The sequence below is a fragment of the Oryctolagus cuniculus genome, chromosome 9 (assembly GCF_051225735.1).
Source record: "Oryctolagus cuniculus isolate XC-2025 breed Fujian yellow rabbit chromosome 9, ASM5122573v1, whole genome shotgun sequence".
In the NCBI taxonomy this organism is placed as follows: Eukaryota; Metazoa; Chordata; class Mammalia; order Lagomorpha; family Leporidae; genus Oryctolagus; species Oryctolagus cuniculus.
In genome coordinates, this window is record NC_142875.1 from 79276990 (window position 1) to 79292123 (window position 15134).

Consider the following 15134-nt stretch of genomic DNA (forward strand, 5'->3'; position numbering starts at 1 on the left):
ACATTTGCCCATCCTTTCAATTTGGTCAATCCTCCAAATGATCTCAGAAGACCCTGGAATCTTCTCATGTAAATGTACAAGCAAGAAAGGGAGTTCCCATTTTGAATTCTGGAATAGGCCCTGAGGCCCACATCAGAAACAGCAGCTTAGAAAATGAAGACTTTTCACCTGCAAGAGCTTGGTTAGAATGGAAATGATCTCTGAAAAATCAAGAGAAATGTGTGTGCCAGAATAATTTATTAACAAAGAAAAGACGGTAACTCATTCTGCCCTAGTCTAGGGAGATCAGAAGAATGCTGTGGGGTGCTAGGGTGGGTGGGCAGCCTGTCCTTGGAGGAGGTCAATGGGCCTGAAGGAGAACCATGGTGACTACATGGAGCATCTCCATTCCCAGTGCCATGAAGACAACCAGCATGGGCAATCCACCTGCTATACTGGAATGGCCACTGTACGATACCCGAGCCAAGGTTTCAGAGGTTATGTCTTCCTTTGGTGGGGGTGACTCTCTTCTTCTATACCAGGTTGGAATTGTGGGGTAACATCTAGCACAAGTTGCATCCTGACACTTTGTGGAACCCCATTCAACTACCCCATGGGAAGATCCCTTTTAAAAAATATTTGTTAATATAAAGAGAACAGATTTCATGTATTTCATAGGTACAGTTTTCAGAAGACAACCATAATCCCCTCCCATCCAATTCCTTCCCTCAATCCTCCTTCTTCCTTCCTTTATTTCTTTAATTTTTACAAAGACATAATTTCAATCCATTCTATAATCACAGCCTCAGTTTACCACTAATCATAGTATTCAACAAGTAAAAAATAAGAAGACCACAGTTTCACAGGAGTACAATCAAGGGCTAAAAATAACAATCATATTATAAGATGTCCATTTCATTCCTATACTTTTTTTTATTCTATATGAACTGCCACGTATTAAAGAAAGCATAATACTTGTCATTTTGGGACTGGCTTGTTTCAATAAGCTTAACAGTTTTCAGTTGCATCCACTTTGTTGCAAAAGACAGAACTTCATTCTTTTTTTACAGCTGAGTAGTAGTCCACGGTATATATACACAACATATTTTTTTTAAACCCAGTCATCAGTTGATGGACATCTGGCTTGTTCCATATCTTAGCTATTGTGAATTGAATTGCCATAAACATAGGGTACAGACAACACTTTAATATACTGATTTAATTTTGTTTGGGTAACTTTCCATGAGTGGAATTTCTGGGTCATTTGGTAGATCTATTTTCAGATTTCTGAGGAATCTCCATGTTGTCTTCCATAATGGTTGTCTAGTTTACATTCCCATAAGCAGTGACTAGGGTACCTTTTCCCCACATTCTTGCCAGGATTTATTGCTTTTTGATTTCTGTATGATAGTCATTCACATTGGAGTGAGGTGAAGTCTCACTGTGGTGTTTATTTGCACTTCCATGATGGTTAGTGATCCTGAGCACTTTTTCATGTGTCTATTGGCCTGTTCATATCCTTTGTACATTTCTTAACTTTTTTTTTTGTGATGTTGGTGAGTTTCTTTAGCTCTTTATAGATTCTGGATATTAATCGTTTATTAGTTGCATAGTTTGCAAATATTTTCTCCCATTCTGTCAGTTGCCAGTCTCACTTTGCTGAGTATTTCCTTTGCAGTGCAGAAGCATCTTAGCTTAATGTAATCCTATTTGTCTATTTTTACTGTTATTGCTTCTGCTTCTGTTGTTTTTCCAAGAAGTTTTTGCCTATGCCAATGGCTTGCAGAGTTTCCTTTATGTTTTCCTCTAGTAATTTAATGGTATCAGGTTGTAGATTTAGATCCTTGATCCATTTTGAGTTGATTTTTGTGAAAGGTATAAAATATAAGGTATAAGGTAGGGGAATTGTTTCATATTTCTGCATGTGGAGATCCAATTTTCCCAGCACCACTTGTTAAAGAGACTGTCCTTTCTCCAGGGATCAATTTTAGCTCATTTGTATGTTTTGAAATCTGACATTGTGATGCCTCTAGCTTTATTTTTGTTATTTAAGATTGCTCTAGCTATTTGGGATCTCTTGTGTTTCCATATCAATTTTAGCATTATTTTTTCTAGATCATTGAAGAATGTCATTGATATTTTGATTGAAATGGCATTGAAATTGCTTTTTTTATTAAGGGCATTTTTTTGATCTTAATTCTTCCAATCCACAAACATGGAAGTTTTTTTCCATTTTTTGTGTCTTCTTGTATTTCTTTCTTTAATGTTTTGTAATTTCATTATAGAGATCTTTTGCATCCTTGATTAAATTTATTCCAAGGTATTTATTTTTTTTTGTGAATGGGACTAATTTTACAAGTTCTTTCTCAGCAATGGCATTGTTTATGTATACAAAGTCTATTGATTTTTGTGTTGATTTTATATCCTGCTACTTTACCAAACTCTCTTATGAGTTCTATGCGTTCTGATATAAATAGGATCATGTCATCTGCAAAAAAGATAATTTGACTTCCTCCTTTCCAGTTTGTATCCCTTTGATTTTGTTTTCTTGCCTAATGGCTCTGGCTAAAAATTCCAGAACTATATTGAATAGCAATGGTGAAAACTGGGATCCTTGGGGACTGGTGCTGTGGTGCAGCAGGTTAAAGCACTGGCCTGAAGCAATGGCATCCCATATGGGCACCAGTTCTAGTCCCAGCTGCTCCTCTTCTGGCCCAGCTCTCTGCTATGGCCTGGGAAAGCAGTACAAGATGGCCCAAGTCCTTGGGTCCCTGCACCCACGTGGGAGACCTGGAAAAAGCTCCTGGTTCCTGGCTTTGGATTGGCACAGCTCCGGCCATTGTGGCCATCTGGGAAGTGAACCAGCAAATGAATGACCTCTCTCTCTGTCTCTACCCTCTCTGTAACTCTGACTCTCAAATAAATAAAATAAATCTTAAAAAAGGAAAGAAAATTGGGATCCTTGTCTATTTCTGGATCTTAGTGGAAATTCTTCCAACTTTTCCCTACTTAATATGATGCTAGTTATGGGTTTGTCATGTATTGCTTTGATTGTGTTGAGGAATGTTCCTTCTATACCAAATATATTTAAAGGTTTTTTTTTAATCATGAAAGGTTGGTGTATTTTTTCAAATGCTTTCTCTGCATCTATTGAGATAATCATAGAGTTTTCATTCTTTGGTTTGTTAATGTGATGTATCATTGACTGATTTGTGTATATTGAACCAGCCCTTCATAGTAGGGATAAATCTCACTTGGTCCAGGTGAATGAATTTTCTGATGTGTTGTTGATTTCAATTAGTTAGTATTTTGTTGAGGATTTTTTCATTCTGTTCATCAGGGATACTAGTCTATAGTTTTCTTTCTTTGTTGTATCTTTTTCTGGTTTTAGAAAATCACTCTTCTAATGACAAGATGTATTGGTTAGAAATAGTGGTTGAGCAACCAGCGTTAACCTCAGAAAGACAATGGAAGTGCAGAAGACAAAATGCATGTGTGTAAAATTATCCCTCAGTATGCATGGGAATTGATTCCTAGATCAACCTGCATGTTAACTCATGATATGAAGTGGTATGTTATTTGCATATAACCTATGAACACACTCTTGTACACTTTAAATCACTTCTAGATTATTTATGCTACCTAACACTATGTAAATGCTATGGAGTAGCTATTATATTGTGTTAGAGAATAATGACAAGAAAAAAAGTGTACATGGTCAGTACAGATGTAGGGTTCCCCCCTTGAATATTTTCTTTTTCTTTTTTTAAGATTTTATTTATTTATTCAAAAGGCAGAGTTACAGAGAGGCAGAGGCAGTGAGAGAGTGAGAGAGGTCTTCTATCCATTGGTTCACTCCCCAGATGGCCGCAATGGCCAGAGCTGGGCCTATCTGAAGCCAGGAGCCAGGAACTTTCTCCAGGTCTCCCAGGCAGGTGCAAGGACTTGGGCCATCCTCTACTGCTTTCCTAGGCCACAACAGAGAGCTGGATTGGAACTGGAGCAGCTGGGACTTGAACTGATGCCTATATGGGATGCTGGCACTGCAGGCAGCACCTTTTCCTGCTAAGCCACAGTGCCAGCCCCTGAATATTTTCAATCTCTAGTTAGTTGAGTCATTGAGGTAGCACTAATGAATACAGAGTATTGACTGCTTTGGGGAAGGTCATGCAGTAGAAAACTTACTTACTTTGCATCTCCGATACAATGAAGATAAGAACCTCACAGGGTTGTTATAGAAAGTAGATTTGTGCTCAGTAAATAGAAACTAGGAATGTTACCTAAAAATGAATTAGTAGATTAAATTAATGCAGTGAAGGGCAGCATATCTAGGAAATTACACTTCATTTATACTGGAGAGAAGCTGATCATCTGTTTCCTGCTGCCATAACAGAATACTTAACACTGGGTAATTATGATGAAGAGATAATGCAGTGGCTCAGAACTCTGAAGTCCAGGAGTCCAGTATCAAGGTATCTGGTGATGGCCTTCTTGCTGCATCATCACATGACAGTGGAAATCATATAGCAGAAGGATGAAGAGAGAGGGCTGGATTTACCATTTTATGTCAGCATTATTCCCAGTTGTGAAAGTATAGCCCTCATGGCCTAATCACCTCTTACAGGTCCCACTTCTTAATACTGTTCTAATGACAGTTAAATTTCAGCATGAGCTTTGGAGGAACCAAATATTCAAATCCTCACAGAAGACTTCACAGAGTTTCATTAAATTCCTAATCACTCAGCCTACGTGTGTTTTGTGAAAAGTGGTAGGTTCTGTGGAGGAGATGATTAAGATACAGATATGGTCCCTGCCCTGAAGTGAGTAGGGTAAAATTATAGGTAAGAAAAGTGTGGAAGATGAATGGGCATGTGGCCTAGTGGTTGAATTGCGGCTTGGGAAGCTCATATCCCATGTAGGAGTGCTTGGTTCAACTCCTGGCCACTCTGCTTCTGCTTCCACTTCATGCTAATGTGCACTCTGGAGGCAGGAGGTGAGGTCTCAGGTCCTTGAGTTCTTGCCACCCACATGGGAGATCTGCATGGAGTTCCAGTTCCTGGTTGTTGGGGCATTTGAAGAGTAAACCGTGCATGGACGCTCTCTCTCCATCTGTCTCTGGGTCTCTTCTCTCTGCCTTTCAAATAAAATGAAAAAAAAAAAAAAAAAGAAACCTATGTAAGAGACAATATGAAATGTCTAATAAAAGCTATATAATTATTTCTGTGAAGTGATAGTAAGAACTCCTTTGTGCATTTTTTCAAGTTATTTAGGTTCATGAAAACATGTAACTTCATTGGCCCTATTGGGTGATCTTTTATGACCCTTGCTTAAATCAGCCTTATATGAGGACTATCCATGGATTATCCTGTTTTCAGAAGTGTACAGACTGTGCTGTATTTAAGATCTATGGAAATTAAGTATCAACTTTTTCTCTTACATAGTCATAGTTATTTCAGAGCCCAAGTTCTGGGATGTCATACTTTGGGTTTTGGGAGAATATGATTGCAAAGCTGGTATTTGATTTATAGTGTGATTCCTGCTGATATGTGGTCACCATGATATATAGTTTATGACACATTCTTCCAGCCTGTCTTATTGCAGCCCACACCAACTCTAGTTTGTTGTCTTTGAACTATTTGGCACGGGCTCATAGACTGCATGTAGACAGATGTGCACTCTATCTTGCTAGTGGATTTCCTTGCCCCCTGTAGAAAAAAAATTTTTTTTGCCCTCATTTACAGTTTGATTCCTCTACTCCCTGTAAGTCTGTGCTTTTTTTGGCTTTTCCTTTGAACTGGTTATAACATCTGGCTGTGGTTAAAGAAACAATTCTTCTGACACTTGTTAAAACAGCAAGAAAGACGTCATTAAGGACTATTGCAATAGGTTTCCAGACTGTGTCAATGGGGAGAGAGATTGGACTCAGCTCCAAATACAGAAAAGATGGCCAGGGATTTGGAGTCAATGAGCATAGTTGCAGAGTCAATGGGAAATTTCCAGGAGGACATGTAAAGGGTAGTGGGTTTCTTCCTACACCAACTTAGCAACATTCTTGTGGAAGGCAAGCCAAGGTGATCAGGTAGTAATTATGCAGAATTCCTCTACACAGAGGGTGGGGGAGGACTTTTTCCTGCCAAAGGCCATTTGGGTATTTATAACATCATTTGCAGGCTATACAAAATTATCAACTTAAAAATTACCCTGCTGCAGATGAATGAATTTTGAGTCCTGCCTGCAGTTGCTTTGGCAGGGCTAGGGCAGATGATTTTGTGGGCTGAGTGTTCCCTGCGTCTCCTCTAAACTTACCAGGATTCTCCTTAATATTTTGTGCCATGCAAGCCTGGCAAAGAGGGAGCTGAAGTCAAGGCCTAGTAGAGAAGAGAGCTCAGAGGAGCTTGACCAAAGCTTGGTGAAGGAGATAGTTCTGGTTCTCTCATAATAAGTAAAATGTTCTAAAATTATCACACATATTCATTTCTGTATCAGTGTGAGAAATACAGTTTTACTTTTTTGAAAATTATCTTTTAACAGAGACAAAGCATTTACTTGTGATATTTACCAAACACTTTTAGGATATATATTTACTGAATTATCTTTGTGAAAGCAATGGATTCTTAATGCCATGAGAAGTGGCATGCTCAGTTATTGTACCAAAAAATTCAAGCAGTCAAGGAATATATTTTATAAATATAGGATAACAACAACAGCATTTAATTTTTCCCATTACACAACCACCAAACTTAACAAAATTAAGTTTAATTGAAAGAAGAAAGCAAAGGGAGAGGGCACTATATGTAACTGATATATGAAACTGACATTCACATAAGATAAACATTTCAGGAAATAGAAATTCCTAAATGTTGATTTTGCTATTTCCATTTAGTAAGAAAACAGTTACCATGGAAATAGTGAGTGTAGATGGTATTTTACTTTCACACTGAAACAGTTTCTAAAAGGAATGTATGCAAAGAACACTTGTTCTTGACATAGTTTGAAAGAAGTGGCTCGTAAAGAATATGGCATTTTAGTTTAGATTCATTATGTTCATATGGCTGTTTAAAATTTTCTTGTTTCATGATAAAATAATTTGAATAAAGCTGATCTGGTTTAGGGATATTTAAACCATGGCTATATTACATGAGCAATTCCTCTCATCTTTTGACTATAGGCTTTTTTTTAGAATAGCAGGTCCCTGGGTAGATTTCTACTCTGGGCTAGGGACAGTAGCATAGGTTAGTTAAATTGTCTGATGGGGTTTGACAGTGTGGTGTGGTGCACTAGGTTAAGTTTCCGCCTGTGAAATAGAAGCTTAGTAGTCTGAGTCCCAGTCACTCTGCTTCCAATCTAGCTCCCTACTAATGTGCCTGGGAAATCACAGATGACTGAGGTACTTGGGCTCCTGCTACCCATGTAAAAGACCTGGATGGAGTTCCAGGCTCTGGGCTTTGGTCTGGCCGAACTCCAGCCATTGTGGCCATTTGGGCAGTGAACCAGTGGATGGAAGATCTCTCTCTCTCTCTCTCTGTCTTCATTTGTGTCACTTGCCTTTCAAACAAATAAAATATATCTTTAAAAAGTTGCCTGGGGGCTGGTGCTGTGGCATAGTAGACTAAGCTCCTGCCTGCAGTGCTGGCATCCCATATGGGCACCAGTTTGAGACCCGGCTGCTCCACTTCCAATCCAGCTCTCAGCTTGTGGCCTGGGAAAGCAATGGAGGATGGCCCAGGGACTTGGGCCCCCACACCTGCGTGGGAAACCTGGAGGAGACTCCTGGCTCCTGGCTTTGGATGGGCCCAGCTCTAGCCATTGCAGTCGTTTGGGGAGTGAAGCAGCATATGGAAGACCTTTCTCTCTGTCTCTCCTTCTCTCTCTCTGGAACTCTACCTCTCAGATAAATAGATACAAATCTTAGAAAAAAATTTGCCTGATAAAGGTGTTTATCCTCAAGTTGGAGGGCATACACAGCATGGGATTTCAGAGTGGGAAACTGGGCTTCCTGAAATTTTCTGAATTCAGGGTTCTTACGGTTAAAGGTTCAGTTACTAATTTCATATCTCCACCCCTCACTGGGGCAGGTCATGCCACAGGTTTTTATGCACTGGGCTAAGTGAAGATGTTCTCCTACCTCAGGTCCCATTTCAGCCTCCACACTCTCCCCAGATTACCCTTTGTGTATTCTTTAGTACTGTAGCTCTCTTTTATGTTGTGTCCCAGGTGACCACTCCTCTCAGCCAGGGAGTCTATTGATCCTGGGTAAGTAAGTAACTATTCATTACATGGTTTTAGCTCTAATGTACCTTTGAGGATAAGGATGGATTGTTTTAAAACATGCCTTCTCTGGTGTTCTCTATGTCTTCAGACAGCTGTTTAAATATTTACACATACATGCAAAGTTGAGTGATCAGTGGCACATTGTGTGGTGGAAAGAGAAAGACATTAGGAACTAGAGGGAGTCTAGTTCTAGCTCTGGCCCAAATTAACTCTGTGACTTGGGTCACATCACAGCAAAAAAACATGGCTCGTATAGTGGAGAAAGTAGTAAGAACAGATTTTATGTATGGTTTCCAAAAAAGAAATAGAGACTTCAGTATGGAATTGCAATGAATTCCAAAAGCATCTGGGCGGGGTCAGTTGATGGACAGACACTTAGTGAGAGGAGCTGACGAGATGAAGGGGAGAATCAGTAGAACAGGATTCTAGCCTGAGCAGACCAGAGCTTCTCCTCTGAGAAGGTGGATGATGAGGAGCCTGACCAGACAGTACAGGTGTTCAGATGGGGCTGGTGGTGTAGTGCGGCGGGTCCAGCTGCTCCTGTAATGCCAGCTCATCCCATATGGGCACCAGTTCAAGTCGAATGAGGCTTCTAGCCCAGTCCTAGCAGTTGTGGCCAGTTGGGGAGGAAACCAGCACGTGGAAGATATATCTCTCTCTTGGTCCCTCCCCCACCCCCTGCCGTAACTCTGCCTTTCAAATAAATAAATCTCTAAAAACAACAATAACAAAAAGCAAAGGTGATCAGATTTGGAGGATGGGGTCCCTGCTAAACTGACATAACAGGGTTCTTGATTAAAGCTGAATTTTACGAAGCCATGCAGTGCACAGATAGGCCTAGGAGAAGGTTCAGGAATCTGGTTAAAGTTTGTCCAAACAGTGAATGGTTGTCAGTAAACCACCCATTTACTTCCATAAAGCAGGAGGGCTGGAATACTCCTTTGATACATTTCTTGCATGAACTTGGAGTAGGCTGTAGATACCAGAATGGAAAAATGTTAACAACACAAATTGAAGTCTTTGCCATCCAAAGTTGTCTATTTTGTGATTACCCGTTCCATAAAATCAGTTACCACAATCTTCTGCTTAAGAGTAATAATGTTTGAATAGCAGAGAATGAAGGGAAAAGAAGCAATTTACCTCCTAAATACTTCTCTCTCTTTCTCTTCTCTCTTTCTCTCTCTCTTAAAGATTTATTTATTTATTTCAAAGTCAGAGAAAGAGAGGTCTTCCATCCACTTGGTCATTCCCCTAGTGGCTGCAATGGCCAGGAATGAGCCAGGCCAGAACCAAGAGCCAAGAGCCCGGCTCCTGGCTTTGGATTGGTGCACCTCCAGCCCTTGTGGCCATCTGGGGAGTGAACCAGCGGATGGAAGACCTCTCTCCGACCCCCCCAACCTCCACCCACCTCTATGTAACTGCCTTTTAAATAAAATAAATAAATCTTTTTTAAGAAAAGAGTGCTGTATCGGAAGTGAATTAGCTGTGACTGGAGACTGGAACTAGGCATTCCAATATAGGAGTGAGGCATCCCAAAAGGCAGCTTAACCCCTGTGCCACAACAGCAGCCCTAAACTTCTTAACATGATAAATTCAGTCTTCCAGGCTCTGCTAGCCTGCCTCTTGAGTCCCATTCCTCATTGCTTCTGGCTTTAAACCTGTAACTCTTAGTAGTTTTCCCAAACACAACATATAAGATTACGTATTTTAGATCTCTGCTCCACCAGGGCCAGCCTGTTCCTCTTCCTTTAGTCCTTAGCTCAGGTGTAACATCTTCCAGGCTCTTCTCTGACCTCACCTCTCCTGGCCACAGAGGCTCCTCCTCGTGCCTCACCACGCTCTGCTCACATTCGATCACTGTACTCATAGCTCTGTGGTATAGGGTCTGCTTCATTGTTTCTTTCCTTAACTGGGTTGTGTGCTCCCCAGGATAGCTTGTGTCATGTTAGCCCTGGCAGGGAAGTAGAACTGGGAGGGAGATGGGACTGGGAGGCCTTCAGTCAGAAGTGGCTACGAGCCATGGGAAGGGATTGAGGCAATGGAGCAGGCTGGAGTGCTATGTAGTGGCCAGACCCTGAAAAGTCTTAGGAACTGTGGCTCCATTTCTGAATTATTTTTCCTCTTGTTAATCAAAATTGTTGACTGTGTTGTTACAGAGAACAATGAGACAGATAATAAATGCAATGCTGTTTTGTCTTTCTGTCAGAGAAACTAAAAAAATGATTTGCCTCTTCATTTGGGAAAAAAAAAAATCAGCTAACAAAAGGAATGGTGGTAAACAATAGAATTAATTGCCTCTCCTAGGACTATTATTTGGTGTCTATTTAAGGCTACTAGATTTTATTTTAATTACTCTATGGTGTGCCTTATTTGCATATATTTGCATATGTCTGTGAAGCCTTTAAGGGATATAAGATGACTTGAGCTGACTGCAGATCTTGCCTTCAGAGCTTGACATCATTGAAATAGAATGCAGCTTTAAAAATAGCTCACAGAAAATAAAAAGAACTTTTAAGAGGGATGGTACACATGGTTGAGTGTCCCCTACATGGGAGGACTTGGAGGAAAGGCCAGGTCCCTGGTCACCAGAGACTTTGTCCATTCACACCTTACAAAGAATGTGTCCTAGAGTAGCCCAACTCTCAGGATTCTTCTCTAATTGCATAGCCTCTTGGATGGGGCCAAATTATTACAGTATTACTGGGGTTCCTTCTTTCACCCCTTGGGACACATAAATTGCCTTTATTTTTTAACTTTTATTTAATAAATATAAACTTCCAAAGTACAGCTTTTGGATTACAGTGGCTTTTTCCCCCCATAAGTTCCCTCCCACCCACAACCCTCCCCTCTCCCACTCCCTCTCCCATTCCATTCATATCAAGATTCATTTTCAATTATCTTTATATACAGAAGATCAATTTAGTATATATTAAGTAAAGATTTCATCAGTTTGCACCCACACAGAACAAAGTGTAAAATACTGTTTCAGTACTAATTATAGCATTAATTCACATTGAACAACACATTAAGGACAGAGAACCCACATGAGGAGTAAGTGCACAGTGACTCCTGTTGTTGACTTAACAATTTGACACTCTTGTTTATGGCGTCAGTAATCTCCCTAGGCTCTAGTCATGAGTTGCCAAGGCTATGGAAGCCTCTTGAGTTTGCTGACTTTGATCTTATTTTGACAAGGTCATAGTCAAAGTGGAAGTTCTCTCCTCCCTTCAGAGAAAGGTACCTCCTACTTTGATGGCCCATTCTTTCCACTGGGATCTTACTCACAGAGATCTTTCATTTAGTTTTTTTTTTTTTTTTTTTTTTTGCCAGAGTGTCTCGGCTTTCCATGCCTAAAATACTCTCATGGGCTTTTTAGCAAAATCCAAATGCCTGAAGGTCAGGCTGTTTAAGGAGCTCGTTAGTTCATGTCAATATTTTCTTTTTGAACATCAGGATCTTCATGGAGTCAGTAAATCAGATCCCCGTAGGAAGGATATATGAGGCTACAGAAGCAGTCCCTGGTGAAATCATATTCAGCTGTGAAGAAGTAGTGGCGAGAAGGACTCTTTCTGGGGTTTCTTAGACCAAATGTGTTTAAGTACTCTTTTTAGCAGAAAAGGGTGAGAAATCCAAACTTCCAAAGATGGATTTAAAAGACCTCTACAGAAAAAGATGAGAGGGGGAAAGTTCTGTCTCATACATGTTAGGAAAAGATGTGCAATACTTGGAAATGGGCTAAATAAATAATTGATGATCAAATGTTCTACCTAATACACCCTTTTGGGATGCACCTGCCTATCATTGGTTTTGCGCTATTTACAAGTCTACAGCTGTAGATAACCACAATACAAATAGCTCTTATTCATAAATATTCAAATGAATTCTGAGTGGTGGAGACGTAATTGATTTTTCCTCCCTATTCCACAAAGAAGTCCATTACATCCATTTAGAACTTTGTTTCAACATCCTTCTTGCCTATATATGTATTGGTTTTTTTTCCAATTTTCTTTTGATACTATTGTAATATGTTGCTGATTCTCTCAATGACTAATACATTAAATAACATCACTGCTTTGTGTTCATTTCATATTTATCCAACACCATTAGAGCATAAGCCACCAACACAGCATTAAGTATAATTTTAAAATTTTTTCAAACAAGTTCCACATGAAATTTTCCTTATCAGTTCAGCACATCCTGCTCTCACTTAAGTCTTGTCATGGTTTTACCCTAAATGACAACAACAAACTAACACAGAACAGGGAAGTTTTCCAAGGTAATCACAAGTTGTCCCAGCGTTATTTTTGATCACAAAAAAGTACAGGATGCTTGCTTTGTTTTTTGGCCTGATTGATTTACAGAGGTTTAGTTTGATGTCTTCTTAATTAACACACCAGCCTCCTTGAGTGAAATCTGACTAACACATTGTTGAGCAATTACAAGTCTAGAGAATTAAGTTCTGTCTGAAAGTTTCATAAGGAATCTCAGGGGCATTCTCAATAACCTCTTTCATTTCATGACAAAACAAAAAATCTTATTGGTCCTTGTATTTCAACACTACAAAAATCCCTACCAACCCAAGAGATTCATCTCCATAGCTTTTACCTGCAGTACCTATAAATAAGGTTGGGTTATTTTCTTTTTGATGTTCCTACAATCTGTTAAACTTCTTAACCTACTTAACTGCCCATAAATCTAGGAATTTGCAAGCCACAGAACAGGTATCAGACTCTTTCTTGGGAACCATTTGTGGTCATGGCTTCCACATAAATGCACAATCTTTGCTTCTTAATGGTGGACTTGCCACTGCCATTAGCACGTAAAGCACCAATACAACATAAAGTATACTATCAAAAATTTTCCAAATAAATGCCACATGAAGTTCTTCTCATCGGTTCAGCATATCCTACTCTCACTGCCATCTGGTTCTGCTAGCTTGGAGGGCAGCAAAACAGTTTTCCTCTAGGTGATCTACTCCTGGACTCAAAAGTGACCTTGAAACACTGACTTAAGTTCTCCAGGACAAATTCATATTGGTCTAAGTAATGTTGAGTTAAGGCTCAAAAGCCTGTATCAATGAGTCTATTTCTTGAAATGTTAATAGTTAAAGGTACTTAGCTGAGTTCTTTCCACAGACTCTAAGATTATTTTGTTAAAGACTCACTCTTCATTTTGAGATTTTTTTTTTTTTTGACATGCAGAGTGGACAGTGAGAGAGGGAGAGAGACAGAGAGAAAAGTCTTCCTTTTGCCGTTGGTTCTCCCTACAATGACCGCCGTGGCTGGCGTGCTGCGGCGGGCGCACCGCGCTGATCCGAAGACAGGAGCCAGGTGCTTCTCCTGGTTTCCCATGGGGTGCAGGGCCCAAGCATTTGGGCAATCCTCCACTGCACTCCCAGGCCATAGCAGAGAGCTGGCCTGGAAGAGGGGCAACCGGGACAGAATCCGGTGCCCTGACCGGGACTAGAACCCTGTGTGCTGGCACTGCAAGGCGCAGGATTAACCTAGTGAGCCATGGTGCCGGCCTATTTTGAGATTTTTAATAAGTCCTTGAGGTAAGGAAGAGAGAAAAGCAGAAATCCCTTGTCAATGGTTTCTGCATGAATGTGACTTGTTTATTTCAGTAACCAATAAACAGAATAAAGGAGAGTAAAATCCTTTGTTGAAGTATACAAATGAGCTTCAAAAGTTCATGGAAAAATGAAATTAAAATCTAAACTTTTTTGTAAAAAAATTCAAAACCAAGTATGCGAGAGGTCTTTAAGAGGTTCACAAAAATGTGTATTGTGAACAAACTGTGCATGGATTTAAAATTTTTCATACCAAATGAACTTACCTTTTAATTTAACTTTCCATGAAATTTTAGTAGTTCTTTTCCATTAGTAAAATTTATAGGAGGCCATTGATTAAGACTGAGATCTTATGCTAGGCCCAGCAGACCTAACCAAAAAGGAAATGCTCAAGTGAAGTTCCCTGCCACTAAGCTGAAACTGTGTGTCGTATCTCATCTTTTCAGAAGTCAGGCGAGAACAAGCTACTAGCCAAATCCCCAAATAAGCCACCTTAGCTGTCATGGTAAAAAAGTTTCTTTGCTTTAATTCTTTCAAAGAGTAAACCTGAAATAACCTGATACTTTTAAAAAGATTTTATTTATTTATTTAAGACATAGAGCTACAGACAGAGGGAGAGACAGAGAGAAACATCTTCCATCCACCAGTCACTCCCCAAATGGCCACAATGGCTGGAGCTGGGCTGATCTGAAGCCAGGGGACAAGGGGCTTCTTCTGGGTCTCCCACGGGGATGCAGGGACCCAAGCACTTGGACCATCTTCAGCTGCTTTCCCAGGCCATAGGCAGAGAGCTGGATGGCAGGAGGAGAAGCTGTGCTCCAGGCAGAGGCTTAGCCTACTATGCCACAGTGCCTGCCCTGAAGTAATCTGATATTAACCAATCAGCTTTTTTTCCTGTTTCATGGTTTCTGCCTTGCCATGCCACAGCCCAGTAGGATCTCTCATTCTCATTTTATAGAAGGAAGCGTGCTCTCATTCATGAATTGCAAATAGAAGTCAATTAGCTCTGCAAATAAATTTGTTGTAGTTTTGTCTTTTTTTTTTTTGTAAAAAATTCTTAATTTATTAAAAATGTGGAGTGACAGAAGGGCAGAGATAGAAGATCTCCCAACTACTGGTTTTCTTACCAGTGACTGGCCGCAGTGGCTCAGGCTGGGCTGGGCTGCAGCCAGGAGTTTCATCTGGGTCTCCCATGTAGGTAGCAGCGGCCGAGTACTTGAGTCACATTCTGCTGCTTTCCTAAGTGCACGGGCAGGTATCTGGATCAGAAGTGGAGCAGCAGGGACTTCACCAGTGCTTCAATATGGGATGCCAG

General features: G+C 40.3%; 1 protein-coding gene across 1 annotated transcript in view; it reads left to right on the forward strand.

The window, feature by feature from the left end:
- Positions 1–15134, forward strand: part of LOC149124632 (uncharacterized) — a 334693-nt gene that overhangs the window by 161547 nt on the left and 158012 nt on the right. The gene's annotated exons all lie outside the window — the stretch shown is intronic.